Genomic DNA, 21,530 nt, shown 5'->3' on the forward strand with positions numbered 1-21,530 from the left:
ATAAACTTCAGTTGCTAGTTACCGCTCGTCCTGTCCTCTTCTCGATCCTCAGTCCTGTCAAGTTTGCGGTTATTCCTCCTCCCCAACATCCCCTATTGGCATCGACAGAGCAGACAGACAGACAGACCGATATTAGTGTGGGCTTAAAAAAATACATAAGAAAAAAGTGCCCTGCCCGCACCGTCATACGACACAACGGACGGACGGACGGACGGACGGACAGACGGACAGACGGACAGACGGACAGACAGACAGACAGACAGACAGACAGACAGACAGACAGACAGACAGACAGACAGACAGACAGACAGACAGACAGACAGACAGACAGACAGACAGATTTATTTGACATCATGTGTACAAATTGTCGGGAACATGGGCAAAAAGCCGGAAAAAGCGCGGCTTGACATGGCCCATGTTCCCTATTAATAAAGGCTACATATGTTATGAATTCTGGTAACAAACACAATTTGACAACAGCAACGATTAGGAAATGGTACAAAGATCACCTTTAAAAAACATAGTTTAGTATTCAATTCGACATAGGAGTATGAAGTAGCAATGAGGGTTATTAAGAAAGTCAATTTGGAATACAAGTGATTAAGATATGTTACAATAATAATGCTTATTAATAGTTTACTATACAATTCAACATAGCAATATGAAGTAGGAATCAAAAATGCAAAACAGAATTTGGAAAATACAAAAACTCACAAATTATCACAGTTCAAATCAAACAGTATGAAAAAGTTTACCACAGAGACATTTATAGCTGGACAAAAATGATCATGTAATATTGCCGAGTGAGTTGAGTAATGATGGCAGTCTGTAACTTGGTGCCTGGGTTCCGTAGTTCGTGTTTTTGGAATGTACCATGCTTCGTTATGCCGGGTATCGTAAACGTTAGTATTTCTTGTGAGGTTAGATAGCTCTGGAAATAAATTGTGACCCTGTTTTTTGCTTCCTATAGATCGCCTAAGGAGTAAGTCATTGTATATGGAATTCATGGTGGATATGGAAAGTCTGTTAAAAAGTGGTTCTGTGTGAGCGAGGCGCGGTGCGTTAGCAATTGCACGGACAGCTTTCTTTTGTAATAATAACAGCTTAGTAATGTTAGTTGCGTTGGTGGTACCCCAGACCAGGTGGCAATAGTAATATGCGATAAAAATAGTGAATTATGTATTAGCACCTTAATGGCCCGTGGTAAGAAAAAGCGTAATCTTGTTAATATGCCAACACCTTTCGCAAGTTTTTTAAGAATGAGTTGGACGTGATTATTCCATGTTAGGTGTGCGTCAAATATAACTCCAAGACTTTTTGTGTACGGAACAAGTTCAATGGTCGATGTACCTATAACGAGGTCACTGTTAATGAATGTGTTTTTATTTTTCGCTTGAAATAACACGGCCTTAGTTTTCGTGCTATTAATAGAAAGCGAGTTGAATGTCCTCCATTCGCGTAATTTACTTAGGAAATTATTGCAGCGTGGCACAAGATCATTAGGATCGGAAGAAGTAAAAAATAGGCTAGCATCGTCAGCATATACAATGAATTTCGCAGTATTATCAATGTTTGTGATGTCGTTAATGTACAGGTTAAACAGTAAGGGCCCAAGAATACTTCCTTGTGGTATCCCAGAATTAATTTCCATGATGTCAGAGGTGTAAGGGTTGATGATAACCCGCTGGCTACGATGCTGTAGGTATGATCTCAGTAGATCTAGAAATACTCCTCTAAACCCATAAAGCTCAAGTTTCTTTGAATTCTTTTGAAAAGTCAACAAAAAAAAAAGCAGATGCCTGAAGGCATGCAAGCCGTACTGGCGGCGAAGGAGCACAGTGTAGAAACTTTTGAACTTGAAAAGTTGAAGCTCACAGTCGAACTGCAGAGAGGATAAAACTCATGCAGATGCAACTGCGACCACTAGTGGACCAGCAGCATGGACAGAGGCATGGCGTGAGGATGGGCGAGTATGCAAAAGAGCTGAAAGCAGTGCTTGCCCCTATGCCAGAAGAAGATCCTATGGTGCCCGCATGGTTCAAAAGCGTAGACACACTGATGGAGACCCTGAAGGTTCCGGACGAAATTCGCAGATCTATTTTATTGTCATTTCTAAACGAAAGAATGAGTGCATTTGTGGCTAGTGAGTCCGAGGGAACGGTGATGTCGTACCCGGAGTTGAAGGAGAGAGTTTTGAAAGAACTCAAGATGACTTCTAACGAATATAAGCGGTTGTTCCTGGCAGTTCATAAGGAGCAAGGGGACTCGTGGCATCAGGTGGCGACCAAGCTAGAGACAATGTTTATGTACTACATGAAAAGTAGAGAAGTGGAAAGCTTGGAGGATCTGAGGGATCTGATAATTGCAGATCGTTTGAAACAAATTCTGTCGGACGAGGTCCGTACCTACGTCATGCAGAACGAGAGTCAAAACTAGCTTACAGCAGATGAAATTGCCGCATTAGCTGAAACTTTTGAGGAAAGCCGTCGAGTAGGGAAAGCACGGGAGCGTTACGAAGGTCCCAAACAGATGCCGCAAGGTAGGGAGAAACGGGAAAGGCAGCAATCAATCCAGGCCCCTAGCGATAGAAAGAAAAATAGACTCGCAGGAGTTAAGTGTTCAGCTGTAAGAAGTTCGGGCACATTTCCAGTCACTGCCCAAATGCGCAGCAAGGCCAAGGCGCGACAGCCGTTAAGAATGATGGCAGTAGGCTAGTAGCCCGAGACGAAATGGTAAGCCCATATAAGCTGGAAGTGCAGCCTGACGGAAGCAGGAAGCCCAGTCAAGCCGTTGGGTCTGATTCTATGACCTGGGTAGGCCTACAAATCGGAGATAGCCGGGTGAGAGCGTGTGTGGATTCAGGGGCCGAAATAACTGTGCTAAAAGCAGAGACCGTTCCAGCAGCCTGTTGGGGCGAATGCCGCGGCAAAGTAAAACTGAGAGGCGCTTTCGGCCAGACAGTAGATGCTGACCTGATGTACGTACCGATGTCCCTAGACGGAAAAGGGAAAACGGTCAATCAACAGGTGCCGACGCTGTGCGCAGTCACAGCAGCGCTAGCTGAAGGAGTAGCTGACGCCGGACACGCACATACTGCTAAAACAAGCTGAAAAGGAGCAGGCGAAAGAGGCACACAAGAGGACTGCACTCGAGCTAGAATTGAGCACTGTAAACGGATTAGATGGAAACGAATCTAAGGCCGCGGTAGAGTTTGAGGAAGAGGAGAATGCGGAGCCGGCAGTAGCCGCAACCTTCGACATAGCTCAGGAACCGGCAATGTCGCAAGACGCATCCTCTTCTCCAGATTTCAAAGCGAATCAGCGAGACGATGTTTCTTTTCGAGAAGCATGGAAGCAGGCAGAAGAAAATACTCACGGGATGAAGGTACATGAGGGCCTGCTTTTTCATGAAGAGAAGGTTGATGGACAACTGTACAAACAGTTAGTGCTACCCGAATCTCGGAGACGAGAAGTGTTAGAGTTGGCTCATGATAAACCAAGCGCTGGTCATTTCTCGGAGAAAAAGACTAAGCAGAGACTTAGAAGCGCTTTCTTTTGGCCGACGATGGTAGCCGATGTTAAGAAGTACTGTCGTAGCTGCCACACTTGCCAGCTGTTCTCGCATACAACAATCAGAGATCGACTACCAATCACACCGTTGACCAGGACGGAGATAGCTTTGCAGGTAGTGTACTTGGATTGTATAGGACCACTTGAGCCAGTACCAGCACGCGGGCACCGCTACGCGTTAAGCGTTGTCGATTTGTGCACGAGGGGGGCGGAAGTGGTGCCGCTAAGGAATCTCACAGCCAAGGCTACGTGTCAGGCGCTAATAGAGATCCTCACTCGATATGGAATACCTGAGTTAATATGCTGCGATCAGGGGACCAACTCCGTCTCGAAATTAACCCAGGAACTAATGGAACGCCTTGGGGTTAAGATGCGCTTTTCCACACCAGAGCACCCCGAGAGCAATGGGATCGTAGAAAGGTGGAATGGCACGTTTAAAGCCATGCTTCGGCATGTTGTCAATGACTACCAGCGTGAGTGGGACCGTCATGTTCCGTGCATGCTTTGGGCGTATAGAGAAGTTCCTCACGACATACCTGGGAGGTCGCCTTTTGAATTGATGTTCAGCCGTACCCCGCATGGACCACTTCACATTCTCCACAAGACGGGGACGGGAAATCGTCTTGCTCGCAGTCCATGGTTGTGTAGGACGATTCGGCACTGCACGCGCTTCCGAGGCTTTCACAGTGTCTGGACGGAGCACAGAAACGGAGACAGGGGTCAGGGAGTGACTAACGAGAGGGGCGACTGCATTCGTCACGCTTCTGCAGCTGAAGGGAAGGTCAGACGAACGCGGCCCCGAAGGGCGCGGCTGAAATGTTAACCCCTGAACACAAAGGAGAGGGCCTTGTGCTTAGTGTTTTTTTTTTTGTGAGCAATTGAAAGAGATGCTTTTGGAGTCATGTGGGCACAGGGAAAACTAGATACGTGGCTATTCGGGGTGAAAGTGAGAGTCGCAACAGACCACAACCCACTCACCTATTTCATCCGCTTAGCGTCCACTAGTGCGCGGTTGATGCGCTGGTCACTTGCTTTGCAAAAGTATGACTTGGAGATTGTGCACATCAAGGGTTCCCTAAACAAATGTGGCGATGCACGCTGTCGCCTAGAATACGAGGAAGAGCTGTAATTGCCAGGCATGAGCAATCGTTTTGTTGCTGTTCTAGCGACCGCAGCACAGAGTAACCGATAGTGGATAGTGTCTATAGAAGACAACTACTTGATGATTTGTATGTACTTGTTTGGAGGTGATACTCTGATCAGTAAACCCTGCGACAGTCATTTCGGGGTGCAGGAGGTTGGGAGCCAACTGGCCAATTTTGGCGTACAGGTCTGACAGGGTGGATTGTGGAATGTGCAGATTGGTTTCCAGCCTTGTGTGAGCGGATTTAACTAACCGCTAAGTGCGCGTGTGTGTGCGTGTTGGTGGACTGACTGGACAGCCAGCGTACGTGTGCGTGTGTGTGTATGTACTTCTGTTGTCGGACACCGTGGCTGGACTTTAATGTCCCACTGACAACAAGTGCCCATGTGACATTCTTGGTTGGGAGGAGTGAAGTTCGCGGTGGCCTCCGCACAACCGCACAGAAGGGGGGAGTCAACCCAGCGGGATAAGGGGGGCGCCGGATAGCGGAGGATTACGGGAAAGGTCAAACTCCCTTCAGGGACGGTTTCATTAGGCCGCATCCTGTGTGCACATGCTTGCGGCGAGGCGGACCCGCGTCACAGTGCGTGGCTTTTGTACCATGTCTACAGCGACGTGCTTTGACAGCTTGATGCGCGGTCAACAGGATATTGCCACGCTAGGTACAGGCATGAGGAGCGACGATGCGGAACAGATGGGTTGAAGTGGCTTTCCTTGATTTTGGGTCAACCGGACGTTGGGAAAGTGATTCTTCGCGAAGCTCGTAGCAGGAAAGCATAATTATCCGAAATCGTGATGGTAGAAAGTGTACATATGTGTACGGTGTCGCGATGAGTTACCTTCTTTCCCCAATCAGTGATTGGTTGTGCTATCCTTTCCAAATTGCTGATTGGTGATGTTTTCCTTTCCCCAATAAGTTATTAGGTGGATGTTTGTACAGTATCTGATTGGTTATTCTCCCTACCGAGGGCGGGGACATAGGGTTTAAAACCAGCTGTTTCGGCACAACCGAGGGCTGGTTTCGTCACGTCGAGTCAGTCAAGTGTAAATATGTTCTTTTCATGCTTGTATCTTCCTTTGTGCTTTTAATTGTTATAAAAAGTTAACCTCTGCAGTAGTGTCCTCTTGCAATGTGACTGAGCAATTCGAATCTGCAAGACGGCAAGCATCCTACAACAATCATCTTTAACCCAATTTCCCTCTACGAGATCTTAAGAGAGGACTTTCGACTGGCGCAGTCAAGACAGGCTCGCAACTGGCGCAGCCGTAGAGAGGAAGTCAACTACCGCCCAACAAAAGAAAAAAAAAGAACGCTAATGAAAGCTGCTATTTGAACACGTCAAGATCTTCCACGCCGGAAATGCGATAGACAAAGCTTTGATCTGCATATCTAGGTTTGATGATGCAGTTGTCAATCCGAAGAAACTTTCAGCCCTTTTCCTTTTTCAGGGCGAGTGACTTTGCAAACAATTGCTTCCTTTCCGGCGTGAGATGATCATTGACGTACACATTGTTGTGGTTTTCCTGTTTGAACCCCAGTGTTTCCGTTGATAGTCTCTCTTTTTTTTGCGTGGATTGTGAACTCGGGCTTTTCTTTTTTATCTGCAGCAGAAGCGCACGATTATGTTAGTGTCAGTCTTTGAAAAAGGTCGGTGCACAACATCAATGTCAGCTGGAGCGACCGCGCAGCCAATCTCGCCGACTGCTGCAGAATCGCAGCACAGTCTTCGCCTTGTGTGGTAGGGACTCCTCTGATTTCTATATTATTTAGGTCCGTGTGTGCTGCACGTTTTCAACCTTCCGATTTTTGTTTTCTTTTACTAGTTCAGCATTTTGGGTCTTCATAGCCTCAGACAGGTCGTTAAACATGTTAAGGCTATTCTTCATCGCTGCACCTCCTCACGAAGGGCGTCAACTTCTTTGGCCAGCTCAACGTTAGTAGGCATAGTGGTTCAGATATCGAACACCGGGTTTGGCATCAGTGGAAGTGGAACAAAAAAAAATTCGCTGTGGCTTAGCTTGGTTAAGCCCGGTAATTGCTAAAGTAATATCCGTACCTACGCCATGGTTCAGCTGGTAGTGTATCTGGTGGTGGTGCTTGTGGTTAGACTTGTGGCGATGCATCTGTTATACAATCCAATCCAATCCAATGTAACCTAATCTAATCTATTCTAATCCAATCCGATCCAATCGAGTCCAGTACAATCCAGTCCAGTCAGGCCGCCGTTCACGTGCACCGCCGTCGCACACGGACGGCGCGAGATCGTGAAGCAATGTTAAGCCGCTGGTGGTTGGCACAGCTACTGCTTTCTAGCGACGAGGGTCGAGCCTAATCTCTTCAGCGTAACGCCACAATCGCGCTCCTAGCGGAGAGCGCAGGAGTTAGGCGCCGGTGGTGGCACCGCCTCGGCTTGCAACGGCGCTAGTCGGTCGCCCTTCTCTTCGGCGTGACGTCACAAAGCGCCTGCTGCGCTCCTAGCGGAGAGCGCAGGAGTTAGGCGCCGGTGGTGGCACCGCCGCGGCTTGCGACGGCACGAGTCGGTCGCCCTTCTTTCGGTGTGATGTCTCACATGACGTCACATAGAGGTCAACTAAAGTTCAATGGTAGCACCGCCGCACCACGGTAAAGGCTGAAAGTGCAAGTAGTAAAGCTTTCGCTTTAAAAACTGCTGCTGATAGAAATAAAGAGATCGAGCAACTGATCTGTGCAGAAACCTTGGAAATGTCAGCACGTTGTTTGCTGCCGCAACCACTGCTGCCAGAATGAGCGGGGCTGTCCACGTCGCTTGTTTTTTTAGAGGGTTCCCGTCCTAACAACCAGATGGCGCCACTAGGCTGAGATGGGACAGATTAGGCGGAAATTTAGTTGAGCAGCGACTCCCGGATTTAATGTATGCGGACGATATTGTACTGTTAGCAGATAGCCAGGAAGATTTACAAACTTTGGTTAATTGCTGTGGAGACGAAGGAGACGCTCTAGGATTCAGTTTTAGCGCAACTAAATCAGCTGTGATGATTTTTAACTATACACTGATCAGGTGCTTACAATACAAGGCCACGAAATACCCAAAATGGCCGAATACAAATACCTCGGCATATGGCTAAACGAAGGGCTGATATACACGGAAAAGCATGAACAGGCTCTTAGGGCAAAAGGACGAAGAGACGCCGGGATAATGAAACATAGGGCATTATGGGGTTACAACAAATATGAAGCACTAAGAGGTACTTGGAAAGGAATAATGGTGCCGGGACTTACTTTCGGCCATGCGGTTCTGTGCTTAAGGGCAGAAGTTCAGTCGAGATCAGACGTAAATCAGAGAGCTGTTGGAAGATTAGCACTAGGTGTCCACGGCAAAACCACAAACGAGGCAGTACAAGGGGATATGGGCTGGGCATCGTTCAAAGCACTGGAAGCTAAGAGTAAAATACTATATGAAGAACGCCTGAGGAAATTGGACGATAACAGGTGGGCAGCTAAGGTATTTAAATATTTATACAGAAAGAGCGTTGACTCACAGTGGCAGAAAAGAACTAGAAAACTAACCAGTAAGCATGCCGGTCATGAGGACGGCGAAAGAAAGAGCATTAAACGACAGGTTAAAAACGTGCAAGTTAAAAATTGGATGAATTCAATGGAAAAGAAACATAGTGTAGAACTATATCGATACTGGAAAAGGCAGATCAGGAAAGAATTTTTCTATGATAACTCAAGAGGCAGTGCCCTACTTTTTGAAGCTAGGTCAGGGTGTCTTAGAACGCGCAGCTACGAAAAGAAATTTAACGAAGAAGATGACACATGTGCAGTGTGTGGTAGATCTGTGGAAACAATTGAACACCTCATAATCAAATGTGATGGTATCCATCCGGATGTCGATGCAGGCACAGTCACTCTTTCTGAGGCCCTAGGGTTTAAAGATAACAATGGTCATGTAAATAAATCTGCAGTGGAAGTTAGCAAAAAGCAATTGGAGGATTGGTGGCTGAAAAGCAGAGATGTGGCATAAGGTTAGAATTGTAGGAAACCGTAGGTAAAGATGATGGCGAATCTTAATGAGAATTGCCAACACAGTAAAAAAATAATAATAAAGAAAAGCTGAGCATGGTGGCAATTGCCACCACCTCGTTTCAAAGGGGGCGCTCCTATCCATCCATCCATCCATCCATCCATCGCGTGGGAAAACCCTTTCAGATAGAAAGGAAGTAGTCACATAATCGTCCATCGTAATGTCGTTGCGTCGCTGTTTGCATACGCTGTCTGCATCTTTTCTGTGTCCTGTTTCCTGCGTAGTTTTATGTCTTCAGAATGCCTTACCAACTAGCCTCTCATCACACACTTCTAGCTGAACTAAAAGTGCGAATGTGAGAAATGGCGTAACGTCTCGCAAAATACCTGCATTTAGCCCTACATAAGCATGTATACGCTTATGGTACATAGACAAGGTCGGTTCGCAGTGTGTCGAACCGGAACCGAACCCGTATTTTTGCCCGGCACCAGAACTGAACCTAACCCAAATTTTTTGGCCATCTTGGAACTGAACCCGAACAGGACCGATTTAAAGGAACCGTTCCGAAACGGTTCAGGTCTCTGTTCAGCCCCTGTTTTTTTTTTTCAACACGGCATACTTTTTTTTCGCACAAAATGACATGCGCCAGCGCGTAGATTTATCCACGGAAAGCTGTCTGCGCTAGGCAGAGCGGAAAATGGCATCAAGTCTATGCAACAAAACTGAAGGATGACTCATGTCTAGGAAAAAAGCTAATTGGCGCTTCTGCAATGTGGTTTCCGTAATTCGAAAGCATTTTACGCCAGATTGATGTCAAATCTTGGGTTTAATAGTATCCCCCTTTCACATACTTTCTACAAACAGCTTTAATCGAATTGTTAGCACTACTTTAACTCGTAAACCACTGAGTGAGAATGGCTTCTCTTTCTTTGCGGCGTGTACCATAAACATGTGAAACACAGGTGCAATGACCCAACCACGTTGTGAAATATTAACTTTCGGAGGCATTCCTTGGCTCATATACTAAGACCCCTCACGATGGCTCAGTGGCGGTGGTGCTCGGCTGCTGCTGCCAAGGTCGCAGGTTCGATACCGGTGGCGAGTCCTTATTTCGACGGCGGCGAAATGCAAAAAACGCGCGTGTGCTGTGCGATGTGACTGCACTTTGAGGAACCCCAGCTGGTCTACGTTAACCTGGGGTCCTCCACTACAGCGTTCCTGATAGACTCGGCCTCGCTTGGACGCGTTAAACCCCATATATTTATACTATTATTACAAAGCAGAAAAGATAAATTGCATTTCTTTTTAAGGATCCGAACATTCTTTATTGCACACGACGGAAATAAGCAAAGACGGGCACGAAGCACCGGTACAATGCTTAGAAAAAATATAAAATGCGATTACACAAAGAGCTAGGCAATGCTGTTGTCACGGGTTCGGTGACTACGCGATGTTATCAACGAGTCCTGACAATGAGGGGGTAGCCGTTTGATGCCCAGCGTAGCCGGTAAACAAACGTAGAGAATGAGACCGAGGCGTGTTAAGAGGTAACAACAAGAAAACAGCGTTTATAGTTCGATGGAAGAATGCGGCAGCTTTCACAGACACGTAATGTACATTCTACACAACAATTGCGGGAAACACAGAGCTGTAAATACACAGAATTAAGTTATACATTGAATATCTCTACACAGGTCAGAACACAAGTGAGAGGCCAAATAGCTACAGTCGATAAAAGTTCAGACGGGGACCAAACGTACAGTCAAACAGGAAGCACGGCTGCAGTCCATCCACAAACACGCAGTCAGTGCGGACCCCGAAGGCGACGTCCGTCCAGACCAGCTTGCGGTTTCGAGGATGCGGTGCGGCGGCTCGGAGTCGGAGACCCGGGAGTCCGCGGTGGCAGCGTCTCCACCGACGAGCGGACTGAAGTTCGTGTCCATACGGCCCCCTTTTAAAGTCATCGGGCGCTAGCGGGCGAGGCACTCGCGGCGCCACGGAGTCGGCGTCGAAAAAAGCAAACACCAAAAAGCGCAACAAGAGCACGTAGGCACCTACTCTTTGACACTGCATGGCCGCCATCTTGGAGGGAAAAAAAATTGCGCCTCTCCCGTCACCGAGAGTAGAGTAAGCATGAAATGTTTACGGGCCTAACACAGGCTCCATTGCTCCAGTTGTGACGGTGGCGGCATCGAAATCCAGGACGATGCAGAAGCGTACAAGGACACGACGAGACGCAGGCCTGACAAGAATGTATATGCAGCGCGTTCGAATACTCCGCGAGCGTGTATACATCTGCCTGCCAGAGGGGGAAAGGGCATGAAGGCCCTGCGGCCGGTCTTTTACATGCGTGAGTGTAGGACAGCAGCGCCATCCTTGGGGAGCACGCGAAAGCAGTTTTTCAGCCGAAAGCCCTTCTCGCCCTGGAGCTCCCCTCTTTCTCTAAGCGGCCTTCTCTCAAAGCCCCTAACAGATCACGTATGACAACGAAGTGTATTGTGGCATGTATGTGCTTTTTGCACGCGTTATTAGAAATAGTAAATTATAATTCCGTGCATTATCAAATGCACAGCTCGACTGATATCTTGATAAACATTGAGAAGACACTGGTACCAGTTATTTTAAGCATGAAATGCTTTTAGCTCCCGTTGTCGGCAGTGTGGTGACGTCACGCCGAGACCGAGAGCCATCATCCAGGCACTGAATTCCACCCACCCGGGCTTTAAAAGAAGTTTATTGAACCCAGGACCAATAAGGGACATCGGTCCCTCTACAAAAACAAACATTGCGGCGACTGATGTCGCCCGGTGCACACACACACGCGCAGGGAACTTAAAGAGTCCAAAACCACGAGATGTCCAAGGAAGTTCAGGGGTCCATACGCGCGGGGGAAACACGCCGGATGGAAATACCGCGCACAAATACCCGCGCACAAATATAACGCGCGAACAACGCACACACACCTTGCGCACAAACTCCGGGCGCGAACATAGCGCGCACAAACATAACGCCCGAACAACGCACACAAACCTCGCGCACAAACTTCGGGCACGAGCATAACGAGCGAACATCGTGTACGAAACACGCGTACCACACAGGCGCGCCACACTTAATATGGCAGGAGCCGCACCGACACACGGCCCCTGCCCGCGACGATGAAGCGGATGGACCAGCGCCGAAGGAACTGCTGCTCCTCCAGCGACACGAGGTCCATGCACGCATGGGCCAACATGCGGGCACGTACCAGCTGTAACATAGGGCACATGCCTCTCTGTGGTCGTTCCTGCAGAGCCGCCACACCTCTCTGGCGCCACAGCACGAATGCCCCGATGCAAAGAAGCATGCGTACGAAAGGGTCGCGAAACCTGGAGTTGGGGCCGAGGGTCGCTCCAAACATTCTAGACATGAGAACCCAAAATGTCCTGGCGACAGAACACTCAAAGAGTGTGTGCGGCAAGGTTTCAACAAGGCCACACTGCGGACAGCGGTCGGAGGGGGCCACGCCCCAAGCCGCCAGGCGATCTGCCGCAGGCAGGGCCCGCCAGCCCCGCAGCCAGCCAAAGTCTCGCACGTCTGCGGGAAGGGATGACGACGTCAGGTCCCGCCATCGCACCTCTCTGCTTAGCGCCAATTTCTCCTGTGGGGCTTCTTTTACGGCCAGGAGCTCGCATACCCGAGAGGCGGGAGTTGAAAAAAGCTCCACCTCTGGCAGCGCTGCGGTCAGGGACCTGAGCGTCTGGCAAACTCGCTGGAAAAACCGAGGCTGCTGGAAGGCTGTCGGGCCGACACTATGCTCGGGAAAGAAAAGGGAGCGCGACGTACCGAGTAGGTATGACAGGAGCGCCCTGCCCGGGTAGCCGGCCTGGTTAGCCAGGTCGCTGGTCGCCCGCAAAGCGTGCACGTTGCAGAATGTGGGCAGGTGGGGAATGCTGAATCCCCCCATGTTAGTAGGAAGCCGGAGGAGCGCGCGCGCTACAGACTCCGTCTTGCCTGCCCAAAAGAACGAGCCACATAAAGTGGCCAAACGGCGCGTGAAGGTACGGGGTGGGAGGGCGACGCGAGCGACATAGTAGAGTGGGGCGCACACCGACGCGCGGATGATGAATGCGCGCTCCGCGAGGGAGAGACGGAAACGCGCCGCCACTGACAACCGTTTCTCAGCGGTCTCTCTAAGCCGGGTCCATGTCTCGCGACCCGGCTCGCCGGACGCGAGGAAATAAACCCCTAAAACCTTCACGGCCTAAACCCACTGCACGTCGCGCATCAGGTCAGAAGAGAACGCGTCAAAGCGCATCCCTCTACTCTTGCCCCTGTTCAGCAGGGCGCCGGACAGCTCGCTGTACACTTCAAACAGCCGCAAAAACGCTACGTAGCTGTCCTCGTCCCGCAGGAACAGGGACAAATCGTCGGCGTATGCCGAGTCCTTAACCTGGCCGTGGACCGGCAGCGGGAAACTGCGCACGGACGGGCTCGCGGCGATGCGACGCAACAGTGGGTCGAGGCATAGAACGAAAAACGTGGGCAACAAGGGGCAGCCCTGCCTAATCCCTCTGGAAACACAAAAAGGAGCGCTGATCGCTCCGTTAACGGTCAGGCGGGCCGTAAGCCCCGAGTAGAGGAGTCCGACTCTATCTACGAAGGCGGATGGAAAGCTAAAAGCCTCGAGCACACCCAGCAGGTACCGGTGCTCGATACGGTCAAAAGATTTGGACTGGTCAAGCGAGACAAAACATCCCGAGATCTTCGCTCTCGAGGGGAATGTGAACATGTCACGAGTAAGTGCGAGAGCAGAAAACAGAGAACGGCCCGGCACGCTGCACGTTTGCGCTGGGCTGACCACCGAGGGCAGAATCGCGCTCAACCTGTTCGCCAGTAGTAACGCCACGATCTTGTAGTCTGCGTTGAGCAGAGTGATCGGACGCCACGCCTGCGGGTCAGATGGGCACCCGCCCGGCTTCAGAATGAGCGTGACTCGGCTCTCTCTGAAAGACTCTGGTCGAGCTCCGTCCGTCAGAAAGCTGTTGACCATATCGAGCAGAGGACCCTCTAAAACATCGTACAGCTTCGCGTAGAAACTGACGGGGATACCGTCAGGTCCGGGGGCCGAGGCCAGCATTCATTCTAGCTACTGTGGCGCGGCACTCGTCTTGCGTCGCCGGCGCGCAGAGCTGCTGCGAGAGCTCGTCCTCGACTGCGGGGAGACCCTGGCAAAAATCGCGGAGTGCGTCGCGAAACGCGGGGTCGCCTGCCCGCTCAACACTGGATGCGAAAAGCTGGGACACGTGCCGTGTGAGGACTTCGCGTATCTCCGTGGCGCTGCTGCTCGTTGCCCCGTTGGGCAGTGAGACCTCCGCAATGAATGCGGGCGCATCCTCATCGAGGGCGCCTGCGCGTACTTGCCGCAAAACCGATGGATCGGCTACGGGCCTACCCTGAACGAGGGCTCGGCTGGCAGCGCGCGACGATTGCCGCTGCAGCGTCTCGTAGCGAGTCTTCAATAAATTATAATAGTCTCGCATAGCGAATGTAAGCGGCGCGCCTCTCTTAACTATGCGGATGGGAGCCAGCGTCTAGTTAAGTTCGCGGGTAAAGCGTGCTCTTCGCTGGCGGCCTTCCGCGATAAGGAGCGCGCGCCACTCGCCCTTTCTCTCGTCCCACGGCACTGATGAGTTAGCGAGCGCGCTCTTAGCACCCAGCGCACGCTGCAACGATGTGAGACTCGACCAATCTGTCAGTAGGCTGGCGTCCATTCGCCACAAGTCTACTCGTGGGGCGCTCCCGCCGAAATCCAGCACTACTGACAGAGATCGATGGTCGGTGACGCGCGGAGTGCCCGCAGGAAACGCGAGTACCTCGCACGAAGCTACATGACGCGCAAGGACGGGCGGGAGCAAATACTTGCCGAGCTGACTGGCCGACCTCCCTCTCTCCCATGTGGCCCCGAAGTTATCGCCATGCGACATTAGGTACCGACATTAGGACATGAAATTAGGTACCGCCTGCGTCATCTCCATCCTGACGAGTCGCTGGCCGTTGCTCACGAGGCGTCGCCCCTTCAGCGTCGGATAAGAGATCTCGAGCACCTTGCCGTAGGTGCTCAGTGTCGAGGCCCGCGCCGCTTCCCCGACGAACAGCCGCACCCGGTATGTAGTTACGTGGACCACGGAGGGGTCCACGCAAGAGACTGGAACAGAGGTCCCGTTCACTGGGAAAGATCCCTCCGCGAGGAGCTTTTGTGCCGCCGCAGCAGAGGTCACGGCGATACAAAACTTGAACCCTCCTTGATGTTGGAGGCTTTTGAGCCCTTTCGGGCCGACGATGCTTTCAATGCCGTCGACAATGTCGTCGGCCGTGGCGTCCGCGTTCATCGTGAACGTGAAGCAGTGCGCCTTGGGTGGAGGCGCCCGGAACTCCGGACCAGCAGGACCGGAAGCTGGCATGGTGGCAGCAGAGGGGCCTGGAACAGCAGGACCAGTCCAGGAAGGGGCTCCCGGGCAGCCGGCGCGCGGCGCGGCGCCAGGACGGCGATCCTCCACGGGGGGCGGCGCCTGCTGCTGGGGGCAGGGTGCAGGGGTCCGCTCCGCTTCGGGTAGGGCTTCGCTCCTCGCAAGGCCGGCAGAAATTACGCAACGGTCCCAAACGAGAACATGCGGGCACCGTAACAGACTTAACGAGATTCAACGAGACTCTCTAAGCCCTCCTACGGGACCGGTATACAAGCGCCGGTTGCTCTCCAAACGAGTCACAAAAAATAACTGCTGCCAGTGTCTTCTCAATGTTTATCAAGATATCAGTCGAGCTGTGCATTTGATAATGCACGGAATTAGAATTTCCGATTTCTAATAACGCGTGCAAGAAGCACATACATGCCACAATACAACACTTCGTTGTCATACGTCATCTGTTAGGGACTTTGAGAGAAGGCCGCTTAGAGAAAGAGGGGAGCTCCAGGGCGAGAAGGGCTTTCGGCTGAAAAACTGCTTTCGCGCGCTCCCCAAGGATGGCGCTGCGGTCCTACACTCACGCATGTAAAAGACCGGCCGCAGGGCCTTCATGCCCTTTCCTCCTCTGGCAGGCAGATGTATACACGCTCTCGAAGTATTCGAACGCGCTGCATATACATTCTTGTCAGGCCTGCGTCTCGTCGTGTCCTTGTACGCTTCTGCATCGTCCTGGATTTCAATGCCGCCGCCGTCACAGCTGCTTAAGCCGAGCAATGGAGCCTGTGTTAGGCCCGTAAACATTTCATGCTTACTCTACTCTCGGTTACGGGAGAGGCCAATTTTTTTGTGAGTCGTTTGGAGAGCAACCGGCGCTTGTATGCCGGTCCCGTAGGAGGGCTTAGAGAGTCTCTTTGAATCTCGTTAAGCCTCGTACGGTGCCCGGATGTTCTCGTTTCAGAGCCCGGATGAGTGGAATTCAGTGCCCGGATGAGTGGATTTCAGTGCCCGGATGATGGCTGTCGGTCTCGGCGTGACGTCACCACAATGCCAACAACGGGAGCTAAAAGCATTTCATGCTTAAAAAATTGGCAGTGGCTTAGCTCTGGTTAAGCCTGGATATACAAGCGAAAAGCTGCAGTTATGCTTTGTTTGACGTCATGGCTGTTGCAGTTCGCGCACAATGCACTGGGAGCACCACGGTAGCGGTGTAGATTTTGAGCCAACTCCCTCGCTACCACTTCTGGGCATTCTTTTCTTCCTTCCATGGCGAATGTCTGCGCCTCTTCTACGGCCGCCGCCGCCGCTCACGCGTGCGTTCTCGCAACGCCTTGCGAAACAACCTTCTCTTGGGACGGAGAGCGCCGTCCCAAGCGGTTAACCGATGACGAGGAGGAGAAGTAACGAGGGAGCGCGCGCCGCGGCGCGCGGCCTCTTTTATGTCCGCCGCCGCCGCTCGGGCGTTATCGCAACGCCTTGCGATATCGCTACGCCTTGCGATAACGCGATAAGAACCGCTAGCAGCGGCGAAGTGTAAACAGGTGGCGAGGAGGAGAAAGGAAGGGATGGCGAGGAGGAGGAAGGGCGCGCCGCGGCAGCGCCCAGGGGTGGCCCACGCCAAGCGCGGTGTTGACGAGCCTAGTGAAGCTTTTCGTTTCAAAATTAACGCACAGCTAAAAAGAAGCCCTAGGCTTCGACTCTAGATTCGGTGACCTTGGAACCGCAAAAAAAGTAAAAAACAACCAAAAAGGCAGTCACGTACGCAGCAACTTCTTTCCTGCTAATGGTCAGCTCAAGACTTCGGCAGTATCGGGGCCGACCTTGAGCCGCCTCCGCTTTCGCAATGCGAGGGGGTTGTCTAACTGAAAAAGCGTGCATGTAGTCTTGCTCTTCCCGAGACACATACAAAGAAACGCGGACGTATCAGTTTTATACCAACAAAAGTAATTTACAGGCTGCCGCCACTTCTGCGACAGCGGTGTACTACATCCGCTTGCTGGGATGCGATTATCATTACTCCCTGAAAGATGCTACTCCAATGAAATGTAAGTGCGACGAAGTGCATTCGTGTTATGGTGATCCGTTGAAATTCTTCTGCTTATAAAAATAAGTAATGCCAATCCCTAGCGGGAAGATCCGTCACGCTGTTCTCGGAATGCTGGATATTAACACTCTGACGGGCGGCTTATATCTGCCTTTCGCTGCTGCTCATCAATGAAGCCATCAGTCACCGAAGCCAAGGAGCATAAAAATAATTTGTGGTGTCCATCAGCAGGTGATGAATAGGGTAAATTTGCTTAAAGATAATGGATTAGAAAGAAGAAAAAACGACCACGTGCCGCCGGTAGGATCCGGACACACGACCTCCGAATTTCGCGCCGGTTGCTCTACCAACTCAGCTACGGCGACGGCTGTCCAAACTTCGGCTTTCGGGGTGATTCTGTGTAGTGTAACCGAAACATGGGGAGTTCGCCAGCGAAAGTTATGCTTGCTGGCGTTCTTTCGTAAAACGATTTGGCGGCGCCATACGTGCAACATTCACAGCAATTCACCTCAGGTAGATCGGCTGCAGGTAGATGGGGCATTTTAGAGCGCGGCTCTTATGCACCCGTTCCTGCTTTCCTCGTCGTAGTCAGCGTATCCGGTCGTCCAAGTAGCAAGGCGAATGAAAAGCCATGTGGAAGGCGGCTGCCACGGGAAGGTCCTGGAGGGAGAGTGGCTAGCAGTGTAATACGCCACATGCCAGGTGGCGTGCTACGCACACGCACACTCCACCGCAGATGGGGTGTGAAGAGTTCCGCTCAAACTTCGCACTGCCGACAATCGTAACCGTCTGTCAATTTTTTACCAGTGAGTGCCTGTATGTGCGTCCAATAGACTGTGCACGCCTGTTCCGATACACACTCTCAGGGCCACGCGCGCGCCCGCCCACGCCCGCCCGCCCGCCCGCCCGCACGCACGCGCACGCACACGCGCACGCACACACACACACACGCACACGCAAGCACGCCACGGTATTTTTTTTTTCATTTTTGAGAAGTCTAAACCGGTAACGAAGTAAAGAAAATGTCTACGAAACTCTAACCGTGAGTGGGTATCGTGCCAGTGGCGGTGGGCGCAACAGAAATACTTCGCTTACAGCAGCCTTCGGCTATTCGGCGATCTTCGAAGACCCTCTTTATTGTTTTCGCACGGAATATCAGGAACCTCCCTGGCCTCCTCTTGCCTTACTTGACGGGTCGAATTCAGCGATCTCGCCATACGGCCTCACACCACCGCGACTGCCTTACTCCGCCAGCACATTAAAATTCGGGAAGGCGCAAACGTCAGGAAAAGGCTACCAATCAGGAGGTCGAACTCATGCAGCAAATACCACAAAATACAACACTTTCCGTGAGCATCGAGTGCTGGGCTGCAAATCCCACACGATGGTGGCCGCGGTGGCTATTTGTAGGCCGCTCAGATGGCGCTGCACTCGATGACGTGCCGCTTGTTCAGTAGACTCGCCAGTCCCTTGAAAGGCGGCTGATCAAGGCACGAGGCAATCGCTGTTCGGAGATGATCCCTTGAAGCGGCAACGGCGGGCAGCGCACGCAAATCAACCCTCTGTTATTGCTTGGTGCAGGACCGTCTTTGGTAAAATCTACCAGCAACCAGCCACTTCGAGTACTGTGACTGCTGCGTCCTTTCTACGGACACTTTGGCCTGGGTGCATCGCATTTTGTGTCGCATCAAGGGACGCAGCTAGCGTCACCAAGCTGTGATTCCAGGCATCCTTACTCGGACAAGTGACGCCCACCATCGCGCACATCGGCAGAGGCAATGGCGGACAGCGCACGCAAATCAACCCTCTGTTATTGCTTGGTGCAGGTTGGTTCTCTATTTACTATTACCGAGATATCCCACAATCACTGAACCGCCGTTTCCCTGCCGAAGTTTTGAATGTTTTGAAAGCTTTGAAAGTTTTGAGTGCTCTAAACTTTGTCTGTGCTGTTTTCACGTTTCACAGTGCCTTGAGTATTTTGTTAAGTAATTTTGTGGTTTTAGTAGTTTTTTCGCGCGATCTGCAACGTAAAATATGACTAAGGAGGCGGCAAAACAAAGGGAAGATATGAAGGCTCAATTTGCCAGATTGAAAGAACTTCAGCAAGAATTTAAGTTGCAACGGGAGACATTGGAGCGAGACATGCGCAATGAAATCAGGGAATTAAAAGTGGAGCAGCAATACATTACCAAAAGCCTTGAATTTGCCTTCAGCACTGTCGAAGACGAAGTCCCAACTAAAAAATGAAGCAGTTGCAAACAAAAAGCTAGCAAGTGAGAATGAGGCCCTTCATGCTAAGTGCATTAGCCTAGAAAAGAAGAACCGTGATCTTGAAATCCGCTTGGTGACCTCAGAACAGTATTCTAGGCACTGCAATCTTGAGGTACGTGGTGTTGTCAAGCACGATGATGAAAACGTTATCAACATCATCTCCCAAATTGGCTCACTTGTAAACGAAAGCATATCTGAGTCTGACCTGGACGCTTGCCACCGTGTGCCTACGCGAGGTGCCGATAAAAGCAATATCATTGTTCAATTGAAGTCACGTGCGAAACGCGATAGAGCACTGATGAAGGCAAGAAAGCTGAGGCTTAAAAACACTGACCTTGGATTTGACGAGACCACACCCATATACATTAAGGAACACCTTTGCCACTCGCTGAAACTGCTTCTGGGAAAGGCCGTCAGCAAAAAAAAAGGAGCACAAATGGAAGGCGGTGTGGACGCAAAGTTGAAAAATCTTTGCCCGGAAGACTGATGAAGCACTAAGCATTCAGATCAGACATGAAGATGATCTCGACAAAATATGCTGAACGTCTACGATATTGCAGCTCGTTCTTCAAACATGGAATACTTTGAGTTTGCTTTGCAACATAATCTTTAATCGCCAGACACCCTGGAAACGTCAGTTCTTCATATCAATGCCCGGTCAGCATCTAGCAAAGAGGATAAGATAGCTTACTTTCTAGGTCAGTTTCCATTTAAGTTTGATTACATACTTATGTCTGAAACATGGTACCACAATGACAGTAAAATAGTATATATTATTGGCTATAACCGGTTTCTCGTAAATCGGTCTCGTAAACGTGGAGGAGGGGTCGCCGTCTATGCTAAGGATAGTCTGAGATGTGAAATAATCTGATTTTAGCGTGACAACTGATCACTATGAGACCGTCACCTTGCGTAATTGCAATGAAATTGTTTCCGTCTTGTACCGCCCGCCACAAGGGAATATCAAGGCTTTTTGAATCACTTTGATAACTTATTAGAATATGCAAACACAAACAACTGTCATTTAACTGCGGGGGGTGACTTCAACATCAATATTTTATCAGGAAATAACCATGCAAATGATCTTAGTAACAGAATTCAAGCGTCTGGCTTCATAAACGTGATCACCTCACCAACCCGTGTTACAGTTTCAAGCTGCTCTGTGCTTGACCTTATCATCACCGCCAACACAAGCCTTGTTACCAGTGCAGCCACTCTTACTAGTGACATCAGTGATCACTGTCCTGTTTTCATGACCCATGTCAAAAGTACTAATTCAAGCCAGAAATCCAGGCAGTCATTCAGTTTTCAGCATATCTCGAGCAATGCACTGGAGTCATTCAAAAACACTATTAGCATGTGTGACTGGAGCCCTGTGTTTAATGAAACTGAGGTTTACGAAGCATACTACAAGTTCAGAGAAATATTCACGCGAGTTTACGCTGCACACTTCCCGTTTAGAACACTGAAACATTCAAAAAAGGCAAAAAAAAACCGTCGGTGACCAGGGAGCATCTCAAGCAAATCAAACAGAAAAATCGTCTATACTTTCAATTTCTTCTCACGCGAACGGAGGAAAGCCTGAAAAAATTTAAATCATTCCTAAATAAGCTAAATGCAATGCTTAGGCAAGCAAAGAAAGCTTATTACGAGTTTCTTTTCTCCGACATCGGCGAAAAACGGTCGGATATTATTTGTAAAACAATAAATAATGTTCTTGGCAGAGAAAAATGTGATTCATTGCCAGAAACCCTTACAGTTAATGGCATTGACCTAAGTGGTAAAGCTCTTGCTGGTCATTTTAATTGTCACTTTACTAATGTCTCAAATTACGGTAATTACAGCTCAGCAACATTAAACACGATACGTACCAGTACCTCTGAAAGCATCTTCCTTCACCCGACAGACGAAAATGAAGTGCAGAGATCGTTGTTATGCTTAAAAAACACTAAGGCCCTAGATTTTGACAACGTACAAATCAAGCCAATAAAATATGTAATTGAATATCTTCGTCCAGTACTGTCTTATATATTTAACCTAGTAATAGAGTCGGCT

This window comes from Amblyomma mixtum, chromosome 3 (assembly GCF_055824585.1).
Source record: "Amblyomma mixtum isolate Tamu chromosome 3, ASM5582458v1, whole genome shotgun sequence".
Classification (NCBI taxonomy): Eukaryota; Metazoa; Arthropoda; class Arachnida; order Ixodida; family Ixodidae; genus Amblyomma; species Amblyomma mixtum.